The sequence below is a fragment of the Camelina sativa genome, chromosome 6 (assembly GCF_000633955.1).
Source record: "Camelina sativa cultivar DH55 chromosome 6, Cs, whole genome shotgun sequence".
Classification (NCBI taxonomy): Eukaryota; Viridiplantae; Streptophyta; class Magnoliopsida; order Brassicales; family Brassicaceae; genus Camelina; species Camelina sativa.
This window is the reverse complement of record NC_025690.1, coordinates 9,371,333-9,380,364: the sequence shown is the minus strand read 5'-3', so window position 1 is coordinate 9,380,364 and position 9,032 is coordinate 9,371,333. Positions and strand designations below refer to the sequence as shown.

The window sequence follows — 9,032 nt, the reverse complement described above, 5'->3', positions numbered from 1 at the left end:
CTTGCCTTTTGGTCATTTTTGCTATAAAACCTGTAAAACCTTCTTGAAACCTAAAATACTTGATAATGGATATTAAAGCCTTGAAATCATATCAAACTCATCCTAAATACATACTAAAACTATAGCTAAAATGGGTAAAATAATGATGTTATCAACTCACCCACTACAAAAAATATATACATTGATAGCACCTCGTTATAGCACGATTTTCAAAACTGATATCAAAGTTGTGTTTATAATTTGGGTACCATATGATAGCATTTTATAAATGGTGTAATAGTTTTTTAAGAAGCGGGAAGGAAAATCACTTATTCCGCCAAACACTTAGCAAATTTTGCCCAAAAAAAGAGAGACTAAAATCACTTTATTGGTCTCTCTCCTTCACTTCACCCCTTTTCTCTTTTAGTTGCTGAAACCCTAAAATCTTGTGAGCCAATTCCGTTATTAAACTCGCCGTCGCCGCCCTCTGAAGCACCGTCGGACTTAATCTAGGGGGAATTGAGCTGCACTTGAAGGTTGGTTTGTTCACCCAGTTGTCGATCTCTCTCCTTCACTTCACCCAGTTGTCGATCAGATACACACACTAATTGGTTCGCCAATCCAGCTTATTTAATCGCCGTCGCCGCCCCCTGAAGTACCGCCGGAGTTAAGATCCACTCGAAGGTGGTTTTCTTCCTCATATAATTGTTTTATATCAAGTTTTGATTTTTCGACATGCAATAGATTTGCTCATATAATTTTTTTATATCAAGTTTTGTTTTTTTGACATGCAATAGATTTATTTATCAAATTGGAACAACTCACAGTTATTTTCGACATGCAAACGATTTTCTCATTATAAGATGTTTATGTGTTTTGATTATTTCATTATCCGATTTAGTTTACGTATCCGATTTTGTTATGTATCTGATTTAAGAACATTAGTTCAAAACTTATGCTCTTTCTCTAATTATGTTTTGCAAGTGTCGCTAAGTGCATTGTTGGAACTTTAAAGCTTTTATTTATCTCCATTCACAGGACAGGTTAGTAGCTTCATTCNTCTTTCTTGTTTTTTTTTTCTATTTGGTTGTTTCAAAATACTGCTTTGTGTTTGTGATTGCTGATATTGATTTAATATATGCGATATAGTTGTCTTTGATTGTGATTCATGTCTAAGATTCTATCAATAAATCGTATATTTTGTTTATTTACTAAGGTTAGATCATATAATGGTGGACAAGGATTGGGTGCATCTTTGTAGGTAATGATATAAATTATATAGGTTACGCTAGCTTAAGTAGGGGTTTAGAGAGTTTACTTTTTTTTTTCTCTTCAATTCTGCAATGAAAAGCTGATCCAGCTTATGAGAGAGGAGCTTCAAAATTTGTACGAGTTGTGGCTGCTGATTTGGGAGATGGTGATATGATTATATGTCCTTGCATCGACTGTCGTAACATAGATCGTCACACAGCCAGTGTTGTAGTTCACCATCTTGTTACAAGGGGTATGGATGAGGGTTATAAGTGGCGGTCATATTGGTATCGTCATGGAGAGTTAAAGTCTGGGGTTGAAGGTGACAATAAGTTCAGTAACTCGAATGATGAGATATATGGGTTATATCAAGCTGCGGAGTTCATGGATGACGACTTTGTTAGAAAGGCTGAACTCGGTGAGATTTCAGAGTGTAAGGACAAGAAAGAAGATGAGTTTCTTGCAAAGCTTGCAGATGTTGTAACACCCTTATATCAAAGTTGTGTGAATCGAAGTAAACTCTCGGCAATTGTGTCCCTATTCAGAGTTACGACACATAATGGCTGGTCTGACAAGAGTTTCAATGATCTTCTGGAGACATTGCCGAAAATGTTACCAGAGGACAATGTGATACACACATCACTATATGAGGTGAAGAAATTTCTTAAGTCATTTGATATGGGCTACCAGAAGATTCATGCGTGTGTTAATGATTGTTGTTTATTCAGAAAGAAGTACAAGACGAACATGGTTATTAGTGAAGTAAAGAAAGGTGTTCCACAGAAAGTGTTACGCTACTTTCCAATCATCCCACAGCTGAAGTGAATGTTTAGGTCCGAAGAGATGGCTAAGGACTTAAGGTGGCATCAAACTAACAAGAGCAACGATGGTAAACTCCGCCACCCTGTGGATTCAGTAACATGGGATCAGATGAATGCCAAATATCCTTCCTTTGCAGCTGAAGAAAGGAATGTGCGGCTTGGTCTTTCCACAGATGGATTTAATCCATTCAACATGAAGAACAACAACTATAGTTGCTGGCCTGTTTTGCTAGTAAACTACAATTTGCCACGTGACTTATGCATGAAGAAGGAGAACATCATGCTTACATTGTTTATACCTGGACCACAATAGCCTGGTAATAGCATTGATGTATACTTAGAGCCGCTCATAGAGGATCTTAACCATCTCTGGAACAATGGAGAGACAACATATGATGCATTCAGTAAATCAACTTTTAATCTGAAGGCAATGCTGCTTTGGACGATTAGTGACTTCCCGGCTTATGGGAATCTTGCAGGCTGTAAAGTAAAGGGTCAGATGGCATGTCCGTTATGTGGAAAAAATGCAGACAGTTTGTGGTTGAAGTTCAGCCGAAAACATGTCTATATGTGCCATCGAAAGAGACTGCCACCAACGCATGGGTTCAGATTAAAAAAGTCGTGGTTTGATGGAAAAACTGAACAGGGGATAAAGGGAAGGATATTGTCTGGACAAGAAATTTCTCAAAACCTGAAAATTTTCAAAAATGACTTTGTAAATTGGAAACGATCTGCGCGCAAGAGGAAAAAGACTGAGTGTAATAGAATGGAGTCTGATAAAGAGGAGTTATCGAGTGAGTCAGAAGAGGATGAAGAAAATGATGTAAATGTAGATGAGGGAGAGTTATCAAGATGGAAGAAAAGGTCTATATTCTTCAAGTTACCGTATTGGGAGGTATAATTTTATTTTCAAATTTTATCCATTAAACTTTGTTTAACCGATTAGTTATTTATTGTATTTGTTCTGTGTATTTCTTAGGATCTTCCTGTGAGGCATAACTTAGATGTTATGCATGTAGAAAGGAATGTGGCTGCAAGTATTCTCCCTACTTTGTTACATTGTGGGAAATCAAAGGATGGTCTAAATGCCCGTAAATATTTGGAGTATCTTGCTATTAGGAAGGATTTGCACCCTAGGACTCAAGAGAAAATAACATATCTACCTGCAGCTCCTTAGTCTTTATCGAAGAAAGAGAAAAAATATTATGTAGTCGCCTTCTTGATTTCAAAGGACCAAATAGCTACTGTTCAAACATAGCGAGAGGTGTATCTTTAGAGGACTGCAAAGTAACAGGTCTAAAATCTCACAACTATCATGTGTTAATGCAGCAACTACTTCCGATTGCACTTAAAGGTTTGTTGCCAAAAGGTCCTAGGTTAGCAATTGTACGTTTATGTGCATTCTACAACCACTTGTGTCAGCGAGTAATTGATAGAGAGCAGATTTTGGTAAGGGAGGCTGGGATTGTTGAAATGATATGCATGTTTGAAAGATTTTTTCCGCCAAGTTTCTTTGATATCTGATATGATCATGAAACCATCTAAGAAGATCCTTCAGTCTTGTTCAACACGAACGAATTCAAAGATCAATTCTTCCAGCCAAAGGACTATTTGGAATACATTCTTACCTCATTTAGAGAATATCTCGAAGTGGAACCAGTCCAATCAGAGTTCATATGAAGGAGTTGTTCACTTTACAAATCAGGTGAACTCATGGCTATGCGATTTGGACCTACGAGCATTCAACGGAGGATTCCGACCAGTTCAGAAGGATTAAAGGTATGAACCAAACTATTCTGGAATCTTGATACATTACATAACCACGGAGAACTGGAATCAGCTTAATATCAGTTCATATGTGAAAGATATGGATATTTCAAGTCAGTGGATCTATCCCAATTCCAGTTTCACGTATGAGCCAAAGATTGTGTTACACAGACCAACTCAGAAACAATTTCGACACGAAATCAGTTGGAGGATGTCAATGGATCTCTTATGTTTCCAACAAGCCCAAGAACAAAAGATTTGTCCAACAAAATACAAGGTTAGGCCCCATTTTGCCAAAGGAGGTCATAAGGTCCAATCTAGTTCTACACATGAAGAGTTTTAGGTCCAATTGGTTTAGGTGCTTCCAGAATTATGTTTGGTAGCCAGGAATTGTTTCTACTAAGCCCAAGGGGAAGAAATCATACAGCCCATGTTGTTTCTCATCAGCACGTTGGAGCAAAGAGTAAAAGAGAGAGATGATCAAGGAAACACATAATGAGTTAATTCAAGAGCTTATGGCCAAAGAAAGCATGAAAATTCTATTGCAGATGTTGTCTATCAAGTCCAGTCCACTTTGAGCCTAATACAAGCCCAAGAAAGCCCAAAATAATCACTTTATTTTGTGGTATAAGAAGAGTGACGAAAATAAGAGATACATGCACCAAAAGTCACTTTGGAGGAAGGAATCATGCACCAAGAGTTTGGTCTTTATGCAACTTAGTATCTTTAATGTTTTTAGTTTCACGTATATTCAATACTTGGCTTTGTGACCAAGTTTTCTATCTCTTTATAAACACATGTAATCTCATTTGAGAAATCATTCAATCAAGAAATCTTAAATCTTTTATTTGAGAGTGGTAAACTCCTTTGTTCCTTTTGGAACTTGTTCTTTCTCCTTGGTGGGTTACATCAAAGAGTTTTCGGTATATCAAGTGATTCCACAGCACTTGACGTTGCCATTCATTAGCTGAGGATTGAAGAGTCGTTATAAGAGAGTCTAGGGCACAAGGATTTTTGGGATTTTTCTCACGCCTTGTCATCTGTCTCCGCGAAGCTTCTATCTAAAGTTCTACCGCCTTGCTTTGCTTGGTTTGTTTTAAGAGAGTTTGGGGCATAAGGATTTTCGAGTTTATCTCACGCCTTATCATCCAGCTTCGCGAGCCATCGGAGTTCTAGGATTATCAGTCTACATACCTTAGAGCGTCGATTCCTTGGGAGAATCACATGAAGTGGTATCAGAGCATCAAGAATCACATCAATATCATGGTGCACTTGATGGTTCATCTAGGAAGGGAAGCTTGGTTAGGTGGACCAGTCCATTTTAGATGGATGTACCCTTTTGAAAGGTATAAATTGTCCCTTTTTGGTTACTATTAATATTTTCATTTAGTTCATTTCTAAGCTATAAGTCTTCAAACATTTCACATGTATATGAAAGTTCTCAAAGACTTTGTGAGAAATCCTGCGAGACCAGAGGGGTGTATTGCTGAGTGTTATCTAGCCGAAGAATGCATTCAGTTTTGTAGTGAATTCTTAAAGAAGTCTACAAATGTACAGGAAAAGGTAGATAGAAACACTGACTATGATAGTAGTTCTATCTTAGAGGGTTGTCCTATATCCGCTGGAACTTCCATAACTCTTTCAGAAATGGTTATGTCTCATTATGTAGTAATTGGTTGATATTGTCAAATTGTCAGCGAAAAAAAGGAGGTATCAAGGAAAATCAGAAGTGTAAGTTAATGGATATTAGGGGAAGGAAGCGGGTTGTTGCTGAAGGACGGGTGCATTCAACTGATCCAGAGCAAAAGGTACACTGTGTTCGCTTGGGTCCTAACGCTGTGCAAATTTGGATAGATATAGTCAAGGTAAATGACGCAGCGGTTTGAAGGCCATCAAAGGAGATTGAGTATATGAGAGATGCACTTGGTTCATCTATCGCATGGCCAATTGATCAGTTGGTCATCTATGAACTGTTCTAAACTGATGCTTGTGCTTTTGGTAAGTATTGTTTAGTGTGATGCTTGTGCTTTTAGCTTTTCATGTGCAAAACTGATATAAGACAATGTCCATTATTGCAGGGGATGAAGCAACTTTGGTCCAGCTAGTTTAAGACTAGTCTTATGTATTTTGGATTTCGAATGTTTTATGTTTTGCATTTTGGATTTGGAATGTTGGATTCGGAATGTTTTGGAATTGTGTTTGATATGTTATTCGGAATGATTTTGAGATGTTATAAATGGTAGCATGTTCTATTTTTAAAGATAGCACTAAGTCCTCTATATAATAGCAAGAGAAAAATGTTATATGCAACTATAATAGCAATAAAATAGACGTTATAATATACAATGGGATCCCAATATACAATCAAAGCGAAGAAACATAGTTATGCAATAAGGTAATACAGCACGGAAAAGAGTTGATAAAACATAAATTATAGCAAAAAATATTTGCTATTGCATAGCGATATATCATAGCACCAAATCTGGGTTGTAGAAAAAATTGAAAATTTTCATAAATTGATATGAAAAAAAATAAATAACGGCATTCATATATTGCTATGAAAAAATGAAATTAAAACATTCAACTAATGTTATCGTATCTGAGCCTATTATAGCGTAGAAAAATAATGCTATCGTAGGTGGGATACCTACCATTGTTGCCGATATCATAGCATTTATGAATTCGCTATGCATTACATATGATAGCATATTTTTGCGCTAAAAATGTACGTCTTTCTTGTAGTGACCCTTTCTAGTTTGTTCTCTTTATTTCTATATAAGACATAGTTGTCTAAGATTGTAAATTATCTAAGTCTAATAATAAAGAATCAAGTTTCTCTCAAAGTTCTATATTTGTCTTTAGTTAGGTATGCATGTCTGCATGCATAATGTAAATACGAGAATCGGCGTTGCCTCGATTTTTCTTAAGCATTGATTTTGGCTCCACACCACACATAGATTTGTTGGTTAAATCTTCCTGGAACATTAGTAAACCATTCACACTAATTCGTTTGACTATATGTTGTTCCGTATAGACCGGTATATGTAGCCTCCGACTAAGTAAATTTAGACATGACAACTAACCAGGACAATTGTCCATTTCGATAAGGCATGGCTTGTGCAATGTGAAGTAGTAAAGGTCGTTCATTGTCTGAAAAATTCCAGTAGCGAATGGGGATCTCTTCTTACAAGAAGCTTTGTCCTAAAGATTTTGACATTGATTTCCAAATACAAGGTATAGAAAGGAGAGCTTATTTCTCCGTTTTATGGTTGATAAAAATCCTATCAAACGAGCATATCCCTCTTCATCCTCCTAAACAATTAACACTATCCTTAGAGTCTGTACTCTACCAAATTGGAAAATCACTGAACTAAATGTTCTAAACTATCAAGAAAAATATAGTTAGCAAGAAACCGTATGTAAGACTCCTTTATAAAACGTATACATTACATGCATAAACGAGCGTATCATAATAATAAATATATCTTCTTGTAGTATGTGATGTGCCCCAACGGTTGAGTAAAGAGACGTAACGTAATCTTTTCGATGATCTAATTTTTGGTCTTTGGATTCTCTGACTACAAAAACAAAATTGTTTAAACTTCTGCAGCACCTCTTTGTATCACTAGGGACAAATTTAACAAAAGCAAAATACCAATAAGGCCAAAATATAGGAAAAAAATACATACGAAAATGATGGCAGGGAATAAAGAAACCTGATGATTAAGATGGAACGGTGAGTAAAAGAAAAAGGTGGAGAAGTTTTGGTGGCATGTGAGCTGCGAAAATGGGTTTACGTGTTTGGTTCAGTTTCTCATTTCGTTTACGTGCTCTACTTACTCTTCACGTGTCTTCGTGCCTTCACGATCGATGCCAATCTACAGTTTGACGGCAAAAAGAGAACCTCTTGATATATATTAAATTTAAAATATCAATCAGTGCAATTTAATGCACAAAAATGTTATAATCCATTGAGATAATTGCTGTATTTATAGTATAGTTGTATTACAGATCTTTGACCCCAAAAATAAAAAAAGAAACGAGTTGTATTACAGAAATGAATCAAAGATAAAACTTTTACATGCACGGATTTAGGTTAGCTAATCCCTGGATGTTCCGTTCTTGGGGCCAATTCTTTCGGTTTTTGGGGTAATTTGAGTATGAAAATTTGGTAATCATATATGAACCGAATAAACTTTGGTTCGGTTCCGTATAGATACTAAAAGTTGGAACCGAATAAGATTCGAAGACATTTGGTTCCAACGAGCTGTTCGGTTCCGACTTAACTGAAACAACCGAAAATACTCATACGAAATCATAAAACATGGTTAAAACCACTTGAATCCGAACCACACCAAAAACCATAGATTTATTGTATTAGTTTCAGATTTTTTGGGTACCATCCGGTTCTAAAAATTCTAATAGTTCGGTTTTTATATAGTACACGAGACCAAACTTAATTCCAAATTTTGTTTAGCTTCGGTTTGGTTTTTAAATTCCCGTTAATATTCTTAGGCCTAATAAATATGCATAACAAAAGGTGGCCATTAAACAGGTGACTATAAAGTTCATAGGCGATGTCACTTGAGTGAGTAATGATGAATAATAGTATAATTTGGTCTTAAAGTATTCATTTAGTATAGCAACTAACTATGCGATTACACTGATTAGTAAAAAATGAGCTCAGCGGCTCTTTAGGATAAGAAACATTTCTCTTTTTATTTCCTTAAGTTTATAGGTTACATTATTGTCCCTTATATAGTCATTACCCTTTCTAGGGTTTTTACATTAGTACAGCTCATAAATCACATGAGTCAAGACACCCAAATATGTTCTTCAGTGGTATTGGTTCCGTACACTCCACCTTTTCTTTTCCTTTGTTGACTGCTCTGGTTTCGTCTGTTTGTGCACGTGGAAGTAGCCGTTGGAAGCTTGGAGAAGACTGAGGAGAAACAGGCTTTTCCCTGTTGGACTGAACTGATGTGCTGGGCTGGACAGGTACGTTAATGGGCTTGACATTGATGGGCTGTTGCGGAGTAAAGCCCATTAACGGTTTAATCACTTCAGTCGAAGCTATCTCTTCGTCTTCTTCCTTTTGTGCTACTCGATTCCTCTTCTGATCTGATTCTCTTGCGATCTTGACAGGAGGAACCGGAACTGTTGGGTTCTTCCTTGGAGCTGGTGAAGTCTTGCTGATACCCCCCCCCCCCCCCC

General features: G+C 36.7%; 1 long non-coding RNA gene across 1 annotated transcript; it reads left to right on the top strand.

The window, feature by feature from the left end:
* Window positions 5,242-6,010, top strand: LOC104790736. Its single transcript, XR_002038538.1, has 3 exons — window positions 5,242-5,381; window positions 5,516-5,816; window positions 5,897-6,010. It is a non-coding gene; the product is annotated as an uncharacterized LOC104790736 (long non-coding RNA).